Below are 18,729 nucleotides of genomic sequence, written 5' to 3'. Positions count from 1 at the left end.
AGCGGTCAGACTACTAAGGTGTTCAAAATATAGTCACTAATTTGAAAGTAAGTAAAAATGGACCCTGAAGAGCTAGTGTTTACAGGGTTTACATGTGTCTTAGTAGGCAGGGCAGGAAGTCTCTTAAGCGTTTCCCAGGGAACCTCTTATAAATGCATAATCTTCAAATACTGATTAGGTCATCAGCTGCAGATAAAAAGCAGTGAGAGTAGTCTAAAGTGTTGCTAGCCTTAGCCACTCAATTAAGTTCCTAGAACCGATTTCAGACATGGAGGGTGGGGGCTTCCCACACAACACCAGCAAGGTGTCCAAGAATTCATCTTAATTCACCTAAATTCTGACACTATCAACCTGGAAATAGCATCAGATTCCACAGAGTAAGGGTTCTGGCCTACAAGACTGCCCCTCACCTCCTTACTTCAGATGCCAGTCACAAGCCCAGGCTGTTAACCTGTACTTTTGACCAATTAACTATATATATCAGAGGTTCCCAGTACTTCCTCCTCAGGTTTGAGAGTAACTTGCTAGGGCAGCTCACAGAACTCAGAGAAACATTCTACTTACTGGATTACCAGTTTATTCTGAAAGGATTTAACTCAGAAGCAGATAAAAGGACGCATAAGGCAAGGCATGGGGAAAGGGCGCTGGGCTTGCCTGCCCTCTCCAGTTGAACCACTCTCCCCGAAGCTCCCCATATTCCCCAACCCAGAAGCTCTCAGAACCCCATCCTTTTGTGTTTTTATGAAGGCTTTATTACATAGGTGTGGTTGATCAAATCATTGGCTTCTGGAGGTGGAGCTCAATCTCCAGCCCATCTCTCCTCCCTGGCAGTAGGGGGATGGGACTGAAAGTTCCAACCCTCTAATCCCTAGGTTGGTTCTGGCAGCCACATCCTTAGGTGCTTTCAAAAGTCACTCATTCACATAACAAAAGACACCTTGATCACTCTGAACACTTAGGAAATTCCAAGTGTTTTGGGAGCTGTGAACCAGGAACTGTGCATGAAGACCAAATACATATGAGATATATATTGTGGTCATCCCAATGACCAAATATATATATTTTATAAATCACATTATCACAGCCACACACTGACAGTCGTGATAAGTGTTATCAGAAAAGAGAGTCACTAAAGACCCAAGAGGTGAAGAGAAAATCCAAATTAAAAACAGTATTTGATCCACAGAAGCACAGTGTTGGGTGTTTGCACAGTGCAAGCACTGGGTGTTGTATGGAAACTGATTTGACAATAAATTTCATACTAAAAAAATAAAAAATAAATAAAAATGGTATTTGAAGGTCAGTTACCATGTAGCAGTCAAATAAATGATTTTATGAATCTTTTTGCTCCTTGAGGATATCTTTCTATTATGTTCCAGGACAATAAGCCATATTCATAATGTTGATTCAGAATTAATAAGCATAGGGTAACTATATTCACTATTATTTTTTAGTAAGACAAGGAAGTTTGCGATGCAGTTTAGAGATACTCCTATCCACTGTGCTTAAAATTGGGGGAAAAAATTGACATTTGAGTAAGCTTTTTACTTATTATCTTATGTAGAATGCTACATAGAATGCACATAGAAGGGGTCACTAGCGGCCCCTGGAAATACTGTGTACTGATCAGCATCAGGAGGGTTGCACGTCCTATTCCATGAATAATAAAATAATTATGACAGGCATTATTTAAATGTGTCAGGAACTGTGTTAAATCTTTTCATGCATTATAGTATTGAATCTTCTCAACCACCATTTGAGAAAATATTACCATCTCTGGTTTAAAGACGAGGGAGTTGAAGCATAGCAGATAAGTAATTTGCCCAACATTAAATAAGTGGTAGATCCCGGAAGCAATATGAGGTCTGAGTACCTCCATCCCGGTTTGCTCTCTCAGTCTAAGTGTTTATGGTGATGAGAGATACCCTTTCCGAGGAAGAATGATATGATACCTTCTAACTTATTTTCAAAGAATTAGTGAGGATCCTCTCTTTTATTTCTTACTTATTTACATGACCCTTTCTCATGCTGTGGTAAACTCAATAATGGCACCCAAAGATACCCAGGTCCTAATGCCTGGAGCCTGTGAATGTCATTTTATTTGGCAAGAAGAACTTTGCAGATAGGAATAAGTTAAGGATCTTGAGTTGGGGGAGATTATCCTGGATAATATAATCACTTGTAAGTGGCAGACAAGGTTTGATGACAGGAGAGAAAAAAGGAGTGTGAAAGCCAAAACCAGTGGGAGGAAAGGGCCACAAGCCAAGGAATAAGGACAGCCTCTAGAAGACTGAAAAGCCAAGGAAACAGTCTCCCTTAGAGAAGAAGGAACCAGCCCTGCAGACACGCTGATGTTAGCCCTGTAAGACACATGGTGGACTAATGGCCTCCAGAACTGTTAAGAGAATAAATTTCAGTTGTTTCAAGCCACTAAGTTTGTGCTACTTTATTACAGCAACCATAGGAATCTAATATACACCCTATATTACTGGCTTCATGGCTAATTTGCTTGCTACTTCATCCTTGTGTTTTTCCTGTACTTTGTAATTATTTTATTACTAGCTTGAATTCAGCTATAAAGTGTGTGAATAACAGATAATGTGAAAACACTATTTCAGATCAAGTTGAAGGAAGAGTGTACAGAATTTAGCTAAGCTGCTCCATGGTATTGCTGCCTCAGCATCCAATTTGTTTGGCCTGCAGGGACCTTAAACTGACACTAGTCCCCTTGTGCAATCCAATGCTCTGGATAACAGCTGGAAGAGCCACAAGCAGTTGAGTTCCTGATGTGACTTCCCTAACAACCCTTGGAATCAGCAGTCTCCCCTACCTCCCAGGGCCTTCCCCTGGTGCACCCCTTAAACAAGACCCCCATGGAACTCACTAAAGCCTCACTTGTTTGGTTTGAATTGACCAATCTGGCCTTAGCCTGGGGACCCCAAAGCACTCCTCCCACAGACCCTAATAAAGGCATGTTGCCCCAGGTCCTATCGCTCTCTGTCTGCACCTTGCCTTGACCTCCCCCTGTGATCCCTCAGAGTGTGCTTTGTGCTTCTTCCAGGACCTGTCAGAAATACATGTATCTATTTCAGTTTCTCTTGTGGGCTACTGTTGAACCAAGACTCACCTTCTGGCACCCCGTGCTCCACTTAATGTTAATTTAACAAAGTCATAGCAAAGAGATATTTTGAGAGAATATCCCGTGGCTATCCCATATCCTAGCCTTTCCTCTGGCCACAACAGAAAAGGGAAAGTGTTGCTAGGTATATGATGAAAGGAAATACTTCAGGATGAGGGATCAACCCACTTATAGAAAAATGTTGAGCAACAAGAGTCAAACTAATTAATCATGAGCACATTTCTGACTAGAAATGGAATAAGTTTCCCCCACTCCCACCACTCCTTATTTGAAAATGTTCAAACCTACAAGAAAGTTATAAAGACACCTCTATGCCCTTTACCTGGATTCACCAAATGCTGACATTTTGTTACATTTGGGCATGGCAGGTAGGTAGGTAGATGGATCATAGATAGATAGATAGATAGATCATTTGAAACTAAGTTACAGGAATCCTGACACCTTACCCCTACATACTCCTAACAATAAGGGCATTCTCCTATTCTCCTGCATAATCCCTATGTCATTATCACATTTAACAAAATGAACAATAATTCCATAACATCATCTAACATCTAATGCAAGTTACAATTTCCCTGATTGTTCTCAAATATATTTAGCTGTTTGTTTTCTGACCCCGGATAGAATCAAGGTTTACACATTGTACTTGGTAACGTCTCCTTGGTTTCTTGTAATCTGGAATAAATCCTCTACTGTTTTGTTTTTCATGACATGTTTTTCTTGTTTTGCCTGACCTTCCCTGCACTCGCTTGTAAATACCACAGGGGCAGGGATTTCGGTCCCTTTCGTTCATTGCTGTATCCTCAGCATTGAGAATGGTGCCTGACACATATTAAGACTTAGTAAATATTTGTTGAATAAGTAAATGAGCGAATGACTAAGTAATATAAAAGAGTATCATGAAAGGTGATTTAGAGGATGCCAAGAGGACCGAGAAGCTAGTCTGTTGTTCATATGTAACTCTTACCTCTGTGTTCCAGTTAGATGTGTTCCAGGCTGGAGCAACAAGCTCATTCTACAACTAAAATGGGAAAATATAAAATAATAAATGTAAGTAAAAACTGAGTTAAAAAATGCCCAATTGAAAAAATTGGTCGAGAAAAAGAGTCATGATACTATGTACCTTAACAATAAAATAGCAAGAGACTTGAACTGAGTCTTGAGCACAGGATGATGTGACTCTAAAGAAGCTAAATTAGCCTTGGATTAATACAAAAAGAACAGAGGCCTTCAAGAGAAGGTGTTTGTTTTGCCCTATGCATTCCTTCTTTCATTCAAGAAGTATTTTTTTAAGTTTTACTTATTTATTTAAGTAATCTCTACAGCTAATGTAGGGCTTGAACTCAATGACCCCGAGATCAAGAGTCGCATGCTCCTCCAACTGAGCCAGCCAGGTGCCCTTCAACAAGTGTTTATTGAGTGCCTGCTGTATGCGAGGCGCTAGTTTATAGGTTCCCGAAGGTCATCTGTTTTAACCATGCACTAATAGTGGAAAGACAGTTTCGTTTTCAAGGGAAGGGAGGTAATTACCACAGAAATAAAACTATTGTGTTATTTGGAGACATTTTAATTGTATTGATTGACTTAAAAATTGCTTGTTTTCAGCCCATCGCTCTAGAGAAATACATCTCTGAGGGGAAATGGCCTACCATTGGCATGAATGACCATGACAAAGTACAGTAATCCCTGCCTCTTTTTCCTGAAGGAACTTTCCCATGATTGTTTAGATCAGCCTGAGTAGGCTTCTGTGACACTTAACCACTGAGGGGAACAAAAGAGACCGTGCTGGATGAGTTTTTTTAAAGCCCGTAAGGGGTGAGTCTCGTTTGAGCGGCCAACGTAAGACAGGATTTCATCTGTGAACTTTGTTTTCTTGTCCAACTCCAGTTTCCACAGGTTTCCGTCTTCCTTTGCTCTCCAGTCAAAAGGAAAAATACTCACATGATTATTAGAAATACTGGAGCAGTAAATTGTTTGAGGGACTTGAAACACCCTTTTTCCTCTCCCTTCAAAGCCTTAAATGATACTTGCTGTATTGAAGCTTACAGATCATTAAAAACAGGCCTGCCAGGATGATGTAATACATGTTTTAGTTTCAAAAAAAAAAAAAACCTCTACCACACTAATCTTTGAGTCATGAAGAATTTTTCTTTTCTAATTTTAGTATTTTGGGGGCATTCCAGCACCTTTTCATCGCCTACCATATACAAAACGCCCTTATATTCCGTGAGCCAAAAATGAAGCTGGTGTCACCTCTAACAACTATGAATTCCTAGCCCATTTCAAATATGTTCTTATTTGCTCACTTATTTCATTGTGGAGCTGCTCCCAAGGACTAGTGTCCTGGAAAAGCAGAAATAACACAGAAGAAGCGCAGTAGTTCTATGGGCATCGAGAGTACCATTACAAACCTGAATTTTTTTGCATCTTTGTGGCTTGAGTTGAGAGTAACTGTAGATTGGCAGAGACCGGGCTGTCTCCCAATTTGATCCTTGGTGAAGCTAAAATCTACAGGGGCGCCCTGGTAGCTCAGTCGGTTAAGCATCTGACCCTTGATTTTGGCTCAGGTCATGATCTCACAATTGTGAGATCAAGCTCCATGCCTCTCTCAAAAAAATAAAATAAAATAAGGCTAAAAACTACTTAACAACTAAGGATACCCTACTTCCTGTCACTTACCGGCAGGGAAACATAAAAGGGCCAGACTAACAAAAAAAGGAAATCACATTTGTTAAGTGCCTACAGTGAGGTAGGCATTGTGAAAGGCACTTTTTACTTATTTATTTTTATTTGTTTTTTTTAATTATCTTTTTCATGAGAATTTTATTCTATTTATTTATTTATTTATTTTACTTTACTTTACAGACATACTTTAGAGTATGAGTTGGGGGAGAGGGACAGAGGGAGGGAGAGAGAGAATCCCAAGCTGAGCATGGAGCCTGACTCAGGTCTTGATCCCAGGACCCTACTTGGGATTCTCTCTCTCCCTCTGTCTCTGCCCCTCCCCCACTTTCATGCACACACGTGCATGTTCTCTCTCTCTCTCTCTCTCTCAAAATAGATACACATTAAAAAAATAAAAAAGTAGGTGAAAGTACAAGAAGATATTTTGAGAGAGACCACATTCACATAATTTTTATTACAGTTTATTGTCATAATTATTTTATTTTATTATTAGTTAATTATTGTTGATCCCATACTATGCCTAATTTATAAATTAAACTTTACCATAGATAGGTATGTATAGGAAAAAACATATATAGGGTTCAATACTATCCCTGGTTTCTGGCATCCACCAGGAGTCCTGGAATGTATCCTATGCAGATAAGGGGGTTACTACTGTATTGTCCCTATATAATAGACAGGAAAACTGAGGCTCATGACTAATTTGTTCAAGGACATACAATAGGTAGTGGAGAAGAAATTCTAAAACTGATTCTGTGTGGCTTCAAAGTTATACCCTTTCTACTACTTCTTCCTTCTTCTCTGACCAGTCCTTCCCATTGTCTCTTGTTCCTCATCCTAAATGTTGTAATTGCCCAGTGTTCTATACTGGGCTCATTACTTTACTCACTACACATAGTTACTGAGCAGTCTTATCTCTTGACTTTCCCACTGCCTTAGGCAAATGACTTCTAAGTCTGTATTTTCAGCCCTGAATACCCCCGGAGCACCAGTCGCATACAGCCAGGGTCCTATCAGGCTCACACATCTCTACTTGTATGTCTGACAGTTACTTCATTTCAACATGTCAGAAACAGAACTTCTCACCCTCATCCTTGGATCTGCGTCTCCTCTTGGGTTCCCCGCTCTATCATTCTAGACTCCATAGACTCATTCTAGATTCCTCCTTTCCTCTCTCCCTTCACATGTAGTCAGCTAAAAAGCCCCACTGAGGGGTTCCTGGGTGGCTCAGTTGGTTAAGTGTCTGACTTTGGCTCAGGTCATGATCTAACAGTTCCTGAATTCAAGCCCCGTGTCAGGCTCTGTGCTGACAGCTCGGAGCCTGGAGCCTGCTTTGGAGTCTGTGTCTCTCTCTCTCTCGCTCTCTGCCCCTCCCCCGTTCATTCTCTGTCTCTCTCTCTTTCTCTCCCTCTCTCAAAAATAAATAAACGTTAAAAAATTAAAAGTAAAATAAAAAATGAAAAGTCCCACTGATCCTACCTTCAGAATAGTTCTTGAATCTCTGACCTTTCCTTTTGATTCCATTATCATCACCCCAGTTCTTACTTGAACCTTTACAGTCTCTCTTACCCATTTTACTCCCTTCAGAGTCCAGTGACCTATATACAAAGAAAATCTGACTGTGCCAATAGTCTTCTTTTACTTAAAACCATTTAAAGGTATCCCCATCATCTACAAAATGAAGCACATAAGTCTTTCTGCGACCTGATCTCTGCCTCCCTCTTCAGCCTCATTTCCAGCAATCCCTTGCCTTGAAATCTCTTCAGTTTTACTGAACTCAATTACAGTAGTTCCCCTCATCTCACATGTTGTTTCCCATCAGGATGCCTTTGTTTAGGCCCTGCCAGTAGCACTACCACCCCATCTTTTCACCCAGAAAAAACCCGACTTCAGTATTCATTACTGGTAGCACCTTCTCTAGAACACCTTCCCTCAGCAGTCCTCTACCTGCCCCTACCAAGTGGGCTAACCCTTGTCCTTTATGTTCTAAGCTATCTGCCAGTACATTATCAACATGTTTTGAAATCAGTTGTTTGTCTTCTCCATTAGACTTGAAGTTCTTTGGGCACAGAGACCATGCCTTATTGAATTTTGTAATCCTGGTGAATAGCCCAATGCCTGACACAGGGAGGACTCTTACTATTTAACTTTTTTTTCTCCCTCAGGAATAGAGTTTAGTGATTCTTCACTTACATATAACACCCAGTGTTCATCCCAACTAGTGTCTTCCTTAATGCCCCTCACCCCTTCGCCCCTTCCCCTCACCCCACCAGCAACCTTCCAGGGTTGCAACACCCCACCAGCAACCCTCGGTTTGTTTTCTGTATTTAGGAGGCTCTTATGGTTTGTCTTCCTCTCTGTTTTTATATTATTTTTGCTTCCCTTCCCTTATTTTCATCTGTTTTGTGTCTTAAATTCCACATATGAGTGAAATCATATGATATTTGTCTTTCTCTGACTGACTTATTGTGCTTAGTGTAAACACTCGAGTTCCATCCACATTGTTGCAAATGGCAAGGTTTCATTCTTTTTTGTCACCAAGTAATATTCCATTGAATATATATATCACATCTTCTGTATCCATTCATCCATAGATGGACATTTGGGCTTTTTCCATACTTTGGCTATTGTTGATAGTGCTGCTATAAACATTGGGGTGCATGTGCCCCCTTGAAACAGCACACCTGTATTCTCTGGATAAACACCTAGTAGTGCAATTGGTGGGTTGTAGGGTAGTTCTATTTTTAATTTTGTTAGGAACCTCCATATTGTTTTCCAGAGTGGCTGCACCAGTTTGCATTCCCACCAGCAGTGCAAAAGGGTTCCTCTCCTCTGCATTCTCACCAACACCTGTTGTTGCCTGAGTTGTTAATGTGTGCCATTCTGACAGGTGTGAGGTGGTATCTCACTGTGGTTTTGATTTGTATTTCCCTGATGATGAGTGATGTTGAGCATCTTTTCATGTGTCTGTCAGCCATCGGGATGTCTTCTTTGGAAGAGTGTCTATTCATGTCTTTTGCCCATTTCTTCACTGGATTCTTTGTTTCTTGGGTATTGAGTTTGATATGTTCTTTATAGATTTTGGATACTAACCCTTTATCTGATATGTCATTTGCAAATATCTTCTATTCCATCGGTTGCCTTTTAGTTTTGCTGATTGTTTCCTTCGCTGTGCAGAAGCTTTTTGTCTTGATGATGTTCCAGTAGTTCATTTTTGCTTTTGTTTCCCTTGCCTCTGGAGACATGTCAGGTAAGAAGTTGCTGTGGCTGAGGTCAGAGAGGTTATTGCCTATTTTCCCCTCTAGGATTTTGTTGACTTCCTGTCTTACATTTAGGTCTTTCATCCATTTTGAGTTTATTTTTGTGTATGGTGTAAGAAAGTGGTCCAGGTTCATTCTTCTGCATGTCGCTGTCCGGTTTTCCTGATACCATTTGCTGAAGAGACTCTCTTTCTTCCATTGGATATTCTTTCCGGCTTTGTCAAAGGTTAGTTGGCCATACTAACGGGTCTATTTCTGGGTTCTCTATTCTGTTCCATTGATCTGTGTGTCTGTTCTTGTGCCAGTACCATACTGTCTTGATGATTACAGCTTTAAAATACAGCTTGAAGTCTGGGATTGTGATGCCTCCAGCTTTGATTTTCTTTTTCAGGATTGCTTTGGCAATTCAGGGTCTTTTGTGGTTCCATACAAATTTTGGGAGTGTTTGTTATAGCTCTGTGAAGAATGCTAGTGTTATTTTGATAGGGATTGCACTTTTTAACTTTAATTGAACAATAACATGTGATGTCTCAAAAATGCCTTCTATATTGGAGGCTCAAACCAGATCCTTCTCTAGGTAGATTAAATCTGACAACTATTAAAATACAAGGACATCAACCACACAAAAAAGCAAACAACCTGATTAAAAAATGGGCAAAGTACCAGACCCATGGAATGATGCTCAGCATCACTCATCATCAGGGAAACACAAATCAAAGCCACACTGAGATACCACCTCACACCAGTCAGAGTGACCAAAATGTACAAATCAGGAAACTATAGATGCTGGCAAGGATGTGGAGAAACAGGAATCCTCTTGTACTACTGGCAGGGATGCAAACTAGTACAGCCACTCTGGAAAACAGTATGGAGGTTCCTCAAAGAGTTAAAAATAGAACAACCCTATGACCCACCAATAGCACTGCTAGGAATTTACCCAAGGAATACAGGAGTGCTGATGCATAGGGGCACATGTACCCCAATGTTTATAGCAGCACTTTCAACAATAGCCAAATTATGGAAAGACCCTAAATGTCCATTAACTGATGAATGGATAAAGAAGATGTGGTTTATATATACAATGGAATACTATTTGGCAATGAGAAAGAATGAAACCATGCCATTTGCAGCAACGTGGATGGAACTGGAAGGTATTATGCTGAGTGAAATAAGTCAGTCAGAGAAGGACAGATATCATATGTGTTCACTCATATGTGGCTCTTGAGAAACTTAATAGAAGACCATGGGGGAGGGGAAGGGGTTACAGAGAGAGAGGGAGGCAAACCATAAGAGACTCTTAAATACAGAGAACAAACTGAGGGTGGATGGGAGAGGTGGGGGAGAGGGGAAAATGGGTGACGGGCATTGAGGAGGGCACTTGTTGGGATGAGCACTGGGTATTGTACATAAACCAATTTGACAATAAATTATGTTTTAAAAAATGATCAAAGAACTTGAACAGACATTTCTCCTAAGAAAATATATAAATCATAGTCAGCCATGAATGAAATGAAAGGATGCAATGAAAGATGCTCAACATCACTAATCATTAGGGAAGTGCAAACCCAAACTACAATGAGATACCACCTCACACACATACTAGGATGGCTCGTATTAAAAACAACAACAACAGAAAGTAACAAGCATTGGCAAAGATGTGGCTAAACAGGAATCCTGTGCACTGTTGGTGGGATTGTAAAGTGGGCATGTATACTATGGGAAGGCATATGGTGGTTCCTCAGAAAATTAAAAGTAGAATTACCATGTAATAAGTCAGTGATTCCATATCTAGGTATATACTCAAAAGAACTAAAAGCAGGGTCTCAAAGAGCTGCACACCCATGTTCGTGGCAGCATTATTCACAATAGCTAAAATGTGCAAGCAACCCAAGTGTCTATCAGCGGATCAGTGGATAAGGAAACCGTGGTACACAGATACAATGGAGTTTTATTCAGCCTTAAAAATGAAGGAAATTCTGACATATGCTACAACATGGACGAACCCTGTGGATATCACTGCTGAGTGAAAGAAGCCAGTAGTGAAAAGGCAGATATTATATGATTCCACTTATATGAGTTATTCAGAGTATCCATAATCATAAAGACAGAAAGTGGAATGGTGGTTGCCAGGGCCAGGGTGGGAATGGGAGTTAGTGTTTAATGGGTGTAGAGTTTCAGTTTTGCAAGATAAATCCATCTGGAGATGGGTGGTGGTGATGGTTGCATGACAATATGAATGTACTTAATACTACTGAACTATATACTTAAAAATGGTTAAGATGGCTGGGGTGCCGGGGTGGCTCAGTCAGTTAAGCATCCAACTTCGGCTCAGGTCACGATCTCACGGTTCATGAGTTCGAGCCCTGCATTGGGCTGACAGCTCAAAGCCTGGAGCCTGCTTTGGATTCTGTGTCTCCCACTCTCTTTGTGCCTCCCCCACTCGGATTCTGTCTCTCTGTCTCTCTCTCTCAAAAATAAACATTAAAAAAATTGTTTTTAAGTGGTTAAGATGGTAAATTTTTTGTTATGTGTATTTTACCACAATAAAAAAATTGAAAAAAGCAAAATCAAAAGATAACACAGGACAGGGGAAGAAGTCTAAGAGTTAGTAAGCTTCTTGAATTGGCACCACGGTCCCCCCAGTACAGACAGTATCCAACCATGTTTTCATGAGCCTACCCTAGGACCCAATAATTCCCAAATAGCCAGTCTGGGGTATGGCCAGAGAACCTGTAACTTTAATAAGCACCTCAGGGTGCCTGGGTGGCTCAGTCAGCTAAACCTCTGACTCTTGATTTCAGTTCAGGTCATGATCCCACAGTCATGAGATCGAGCCCCACATCAGGCTCCATGCTGAGCCTGGAGCCTGCTTAAGATTCTCTCCCTCGCTCTCTCCCTTGCTCTCAAATAAATAAATATATATATGTGTGTGTGTGCGTATATATGTGTGTGTATATATATATATATATATATATATATATATATACATATATATAAATTAATAAGCACCTCAAGTGATTCTGATGAACAGATAAATTTGAGAAACTGCATAGATTATATTATTATAAAGGAATGATTGACAAGCCCTTTATCTGGATATTTTTTAAAACAATACAGATCTAGGGGCACCTGGGTAACTCAGCTGGTTAAGCATCCGACTCTGGATTTCGGCTCAGGTCGTGATCTCAGCAGTTCATGAGATGGAGTCCCACATGGGGCTCTGTGCTCACAGCATGGAGCTGGCTTGGGATTCTTTCTCTCCCTTTTTCTGCCCCTCTCCCACCCACAAGCACGTGAATGCACTTGTGCTCTCTCTCAAAAAATAAACTTTAAAAAAAAAAGATCTTTTTTAAAAATTTTGTTCAAATATACATAATAAATTGATCTTTTTAATCACTGATAAATGTATAATTTAGTGACATTAAGTACATTTATAGTATGGTGCAACCATCACCACTGTCTGTTTGCAGAACTTTTTCATCATCCCATACTGAAACTGTACCTATTAAACAACTCCCCATTTCTCCCTACCCTACCCCTAGCCCCTGGTAACTTCTATTCTACTTTCTGTTTCAATGAATTTGCCTATTCTAGGTACCTCATAAAATTGGACTGATAATTGATTTTTGATGGAAGTTTAATTGCCTTCTTGCCTAGAGGCATGAGTCTGGGTGAAGGGAAGCAAACATTAATTGGGTGCCTTGACATGACAAGACAAGGTCATATTCAGATTTACTAGATTTATCTCAAGCAATTTATAAACTTTGGTTTCATGGAATCATAGAGATTCCTTTTATCCTAATTACTTTTCACATGACCTATGTGTTTATTATAAAGTATATTCATTCAAAATGGTTACTGATTAGTCAATATTCAATCTGATTTTCTCATAAAATTAATAAGCATCTTTTTGAAAATCCCATCTCAACTATATCATTCTAAGCTTTTTCTGCAATATCAAGACCCAGCAGAGAAGAAATAAGGAGACTACTATTAAAATCGTTCCCAAATGAGCACTGGGTGTTGTATGGAAACCAATTTGACAATAAATTTCATATATTGGAAAAAAAAAAAAACAAACAAAAAAAATAAAATAAATAAAATCGTTCCCAAGTTAAAGAAAAATTAAGAGTTTCTGGTGTCTTTTATCTCCTTAAAGCCATCATAAATTTGAAATTTTAAATCATCTTATCCACAAGATTTAATACTTGACTGAGGCCCTTTTGGCTTCTTCTAGATGTCCCAGTGAAGAAGGAACTTCAGTGCCCAGCATAACACTCTGGGGAAAAAGTCTCTTTATCTTGTCTAGAGTAGGCCTTCAGATATCTATGCCCAGGAAAGACCCACCACTTGGAATACAGACAAAAGAGATGATTTTTTGTTTATTTTAACTGTATATCTCAAACTTTTAAGGCCAACTATCTGTAACATATTCACCACCATCACTGACTGATAGCATGTCTGACCCATCAGTTACATAGTATGATAGCACCTAATGATGTGTTTTGTGCAAAATTATGAAACAAATAGTACTACCTGTTGCTTACTTAAACCTTGCATTGCAAAATTGTTTTTTCTATCTGTTCCCCTGAGGTTGGACTACTGTACTGTGTGTATTAGTCTGATAGGTCTTCCTACTCATTCCTGTTCTCCGTTATAAGAAAAAAAAAAGTATTGTAGCTTTTAGTTCTCAAACCTCCAGGGGCTCTTCTGATAACCTACATCTATCACTGTTCTCAGTTGACTGCTGGATTCTCTACCACTCCTTGTCACAAACCTACTTTGTAACTTTCAGCACATTGTCCTCACCAGCTTTCCACACTCCTGTTCATTAAGCATAAAACCAGGATAATAAGACCACCTCCGGAAAAAAGGATTAGTGAGTCAGTGGGTCTGTTTCCTTACTTCTATCTGGATGGGAAAATACCTTCTTATTCTTCCTTCTGAATCCTCCCTTTTGGTCCCTGGCCCAAATGAAGAATTGCTCTCCTTGGCAGCATCTAGAGCTGCCAAGACGAACTTTACCACACTGCCTTTGAAGTGCTGGGGCAAAGCTTTTACCAGGGTGCTTAGAGGACCTGGCACCCTGGAGAATCCCCACCCACACCCTCTTTGGGAGGTTCTTTTCCTAAAGTTGTATTCAGACTTACATCAATGTGCAGAGGAGACATCCTTCCTACAAAAAGCTTGTTTTTCCTCCCACAGCTGTGGGGAAAGTGGTGAAGGGGAAGTGGGAACTGGGTATAATATTGGCAAATGTTTTGAGCACTTCAGATAAAAATGTTTGATAAGTACAGTCTTGTTTTCATTGCTTTATACTGCTCGTTGGAGAATGTGTTTTCTTTGGTCACCTGCCAATGAAAAAGATTAGCCTTTTCCTGAATCTAGGATTTTTTCTTTAACTAGTTCTGTTGGTAGAACAAGATAGACAAATGCTAACATTAACAAATCAAGATTGGACCATGGTGATGCTCATGTCTCCTCACTGCCCATTCCAATTCATTGACAGCTGCTGTAAACTGTAGGCTCAGTGGTTTCGGTGGGGCTCGCTTTCTTGCCTCACCTAGTCCAAGTTGGAGTATTTTCAGTTTAATTCCCTTGCCATGATGTCCAAGACTTTAAATGATTTGCCCCACCCCCTATTTGTTCCTGTTTTATGGCATCCAGTAGGAAATGGTTTTTCTTTCTTTTTTTTTTTAAGGAATGTTATCTTTTTTTATTTTTAATGTTTATTTATTTTTGAGAGAGACATAGCATGAGCAGGGGAGGGGCAGAAAGAGAGGGAGACACAGAATCTGAAGTAGGCTCCAGTCTCCCAACTGTCAGCACAGAGCCCAATGGCCCAGTGTGGGGCTTGAACTCATGAACCGTGAGATCATGACCTGAGCCGAAGTCGGACACTTAACTGACTGAGCCACTCAGGCGCCCCTAAGTTTATTTATTTTGAGAGAGAACACACGAGCAGGGGAGGGGCAGAGAGAGAGGAGAGGGAGAGAATCCCAAGCAGGCTCCATGCTGACAGTGTAAACCCATGACCTTGAGATCATGACAGGAGCCGAAATCAAGAGTCTGATGCTTAACCAATTGAGCCACCCAGGCGCCCCAGGAAATGGTTTTTCATTTAACTGCCTCTTCTGTAACACAAAGTCAATTTTTAGATTTCCATACCTAGTTTCTGTTTTAGTCCAGAATAGTTATAGTTGCATTTTCTTTGAGACAAACTGTGAAGTCTTCTTTGTTTTTTGTTTGTTTGTTTGTTTGTTTGTTTTTGCCCTCTCTCAAATAAATTTGTTCTCAATTTTGTTCCCGGTTTACAGCAAAAGAAGGACTAGCATAACATTTCTGTATCAGAAGCTAGTTGAGCTAAACATATATACTTTGATCTTTGCTTTAATGTGTTTGTGTCGATCTAGGGTGTATTTTTTGGCTCTGAACATTCTGAATTAAAGTTAAAGCCTTTAACCCTTAATGAGCTCCTCTTCGTGTCTTCAAACAAAAAAAGGAAACTAACTTCTATTGCAGTGTGAAGGACTGAGGTCACACATGAGGAAAATTTATTAGAGATGATGTTATTTAATGTCATACTGGGTTCCTAAGCAATATTGCAGAATAGTCTTCTTTGGAGTTCTTTGTTTCATTTTTAGAAGAATGGAGTCTGGTTATGAGGAATAGATTACATACAGATCTACTTGAAGGCATGAGATAGACAAGTTATCTCTTGAAGTCTCTTACTGTTTAGAACAAATAAGTTTATTTTGTTCTGTGGGAATTCTAACACTGGCTTAATTGGGAAAATTAAATGAGCCCAAAGCCAGTTTACAGAGAAGAGCCCTGTAGGTAAATTTTTTATTTGGTTTGCCGGATGCTAATTCCCACTCGCTTAGTGTGAGTTTCAAGTATAGATAGTTCTAAGATGTGGTCACTTTCCATGATTGCTAAATAAAATATGAATTTCTCATGTTACTTGAAGACCTATTTGTGGGAGGTCTGGATTTGGGTCTTTGTATCTTCTGAGGAGTGCATCATGGTTTAATACATCTCATTTGAGCCCTGCAAAGATGGTGGTATTCATCTTAGAAAAGAAAAACCTTGTGTACTCCCCAATATGGTGTCCTATGCTGCCTAAGCCATTTACTTGTGAAAACAGTAACCTTTAGGACAGTAGCCTGAGGTCACTTCATTTCTCCTGCTTAGTCAGTTCTTTTCTGCGCCTTCTTTTGCTTTTCCGCTGTCAGATGGAGACAGTGGCAGGCAGAGGCAGAACAACCTTTATAAACATTTCTCCAGCAGGGTACGAAGATCCTAGATTAAAGCAGGAACCAGAAGACATAGGGTCTAGAAATCCTCAGAGTGACCTTGTGTGACAGCTAAGATATCTATATGAAGAAACTTCAGTCCCTGTGACCTAAATTAAGCTACTGAACCGCTCATGTCCTCAGCTCTCTGCTTGTAAAAGGGGAATAGCAATACCAATCACTATCTTCCTCTGGAGTTTAGGAGAAATTTAATGAGATAATGAACTTAATTCTACTCTTACAAGGGAATGTATTGTTGACTTTTAGGAGAGTGAACTTTTTGGGGGTCCCTAAGGGACCTGGCAATCTATTACCTCTTCCCACACTCAAATAGAACTATTGTAAAAAGCCAATCCACTGCCAAAAAGGAAGCCCTTTATTCTGTGGATAGATCAGGTCCAGTGTGAAAAAAAGGATTTTGATCTCTACTTTGGAAGAACTATCACTTAGATAGACACAAAAATGTCCTTTTTTCTCTTTTTCTTTTTTTAAAATCAGAACAGAGGTGTAATTGTGTTTGATGGTTCACTTTGGGAGAATGTTAGGTTCAATCCCAGAACACATGAAATCAGATGATGTACTTTTATTTATTTTTAATGTTTATTTATTTTTGAGAGAGACAGAGTGTGAGTGGGGGAGGGGCAGAGAGAGAGGGAGACAGAATCTGAAGCAGGCTCTAGGCTCGGAACTGTCAGCACAGAGCTGGACGCAGGGCTCAAACTCTTGAGTGGTGAGATCATGACCTGAGCCAAAGTTGGACACTTAACCAACTGAGCCACCCAGGCGCCCCTAGATGATGTACTTTTATTTTATTTATTTTATTTTATTTTTATTTACTTATTTTTTTATTAGATGATGTACTTTTAAAAGTCTCTGGAACATGCATTCTCAATGGGAGCAATATTGCCCCCAAGGGGTTCTTTGAGAGGAAATCTCATGAGGGGTGGACAGTTGGAAAAAAATATCTATGAGGGCTGGTGGGGCAGGGGAGAGGGGGGAAATGGAGGGGGAAAAAAGGTTGAGAAACACTGCTGCCATTAATTACCCTTCCAGACATGTTTGTTCCTAAACATAGGTGAGCTGCAGATTGTCAGGTTGAATACAGATTGCTATTGATTCCTTCAGTCCAACAGCAACTGAGTTCATAGAGAACTTGAAAGAGCTGAAATTTATACCCTAAGGGGTAATGATCTCAGACAAACAACTCAAACATAAAATCTACCTGTTAGAACCAATACTTTGTACTTAAAGAAATGTGGTTAAATCTTCAGGGTAAGAGATTCCTTTTTTCTCCTGCTTCTTTAGAAAGGCACATCAAGGGTAGGAATGATCTTCAAAGTACTTCACTGAAAAAGCCAGACTGGGAGAAAGGAGAGGGTGTGGACCCCACAGGCAGGAAGGGAAGAATTATCTAAATAGTAATGTAAAGTGCAAAGCAAGCGGTGAAGATAAGAAATACCATGGGAATTGGCATTTACATATTTAAGAAATTTTAAGTTTGATTTTGTTGCTGATATTAATAAGCATTTATATATCCAAAATATTTTTCCCTCCAGCCCCTCACATGTCATATAGTCCTTTCATACCTTTTGAGTGGGTGGGACAACCCAAAATTGACTTGCTGTGTACTGTGAAATTTTCCATTAAGCTCAGCAGCCCTGAAATGATAGAATGGCCATAGTTTAAGAAAAATATTTTCCCGCAGCCTCTGACTCTTCTTTGCTTAATCATCCTATTCTCTGATAGACATAACCATGACTTAGGGGAAAGAGAAACTGAGTATTCCTCCCTGCTTACCCATTTCCCAGTGACACTCTGGACAATGAGCTTTACTCTTTGTCCAAACCAAGCATTGCTAAGCATTAGTTGCTGTGGCATTTAACCGCCTTACAGAAATCTACCCCAACCCCCTGTTTGTTGATTTCTTAAGATCATAGAAGAAAATTAAATGAGTTGGAGAGAGGCCTTCAAGTCCCCTGACACCCATGGGGCCCACTCGTCTCCACCCCCCCACCCCAATTCTAAAATGGAACATATTGCTCCTTTCATAGTTCCGCAGAGCCCCGCCCTTCAGCTTCTCTTTGTTACCCCCTGGGTGGGTGTAACCAAACCTCAGTCACACCGTGGCCCCAGCAGCTGGGCTTCTCTCTCCCCCATCACATTGCAGACATTCTTTTCACATCATTTTGTCCCCTCTGCTGCATTCCCTCCATTTGGCATCATTCCCTCTGTGCAAACTTCTGTTTCAAGGGACAGGAGTTTGCCAAGGAGATGCTGGCAGAGAGGGTCCAGTTCTCTCCTTTCTATCTGAAGAGCCCAGTGTCATCCATTAGCATATGAGAAGAATGGT

The 18,729-nt window shown here is 40.1% G+C and overlaps 1 protein-coding gene and 1 long non-coding RNA gene across 4 annotated transcripts in view; one reads left to right on the top strand and one right to left on the bottom strand.

The window, feature by feature from the left end:
• CSTPP1 (centriolar satellite-associated tubulin polyglutamylase complex regulator 1) overlaps nt 1-18,729 on the top strand; it is a 195,561-nt gene that overhangs the window by 125,666 nt on the left and 51,166 nt on the right. The window lies entirely within an intron of this gene.
• Nucleotides 3,568-18,420, bottom strand: LOC128311782 (uncharacterized). Its single transcript, XR_008290359.1, has 3 exons — nt 18,177-18,420; nt 17,966-18,037; nt 3,568-4,160 (listed from the first exon to the last, which is right to left on the bottom strand). It is a non-coding gene; the product is annotated as an uncharacterized LOC128311782 (long non-coding RNA).

Source organism: Acinonyx jubatus, chromosome D1, assembly GCF_027475565.1.
Source record: "Acinonyx jubatus isolate Ajub_Pintada_27869175 chromosome D1, VMU_Ajub_asm_v1.0, whole genome shotgun sequence".
NCBI lineage: Eukaryota > Metazoa > Chordata > Mammalia > Carnivora > Felidae > Acinonyx > Acinonyx jubatus.
Note: the sequence above shows the minus strand (reverse complement) of the source record. Positions and strands in the feature narration are given on the sequence as shown.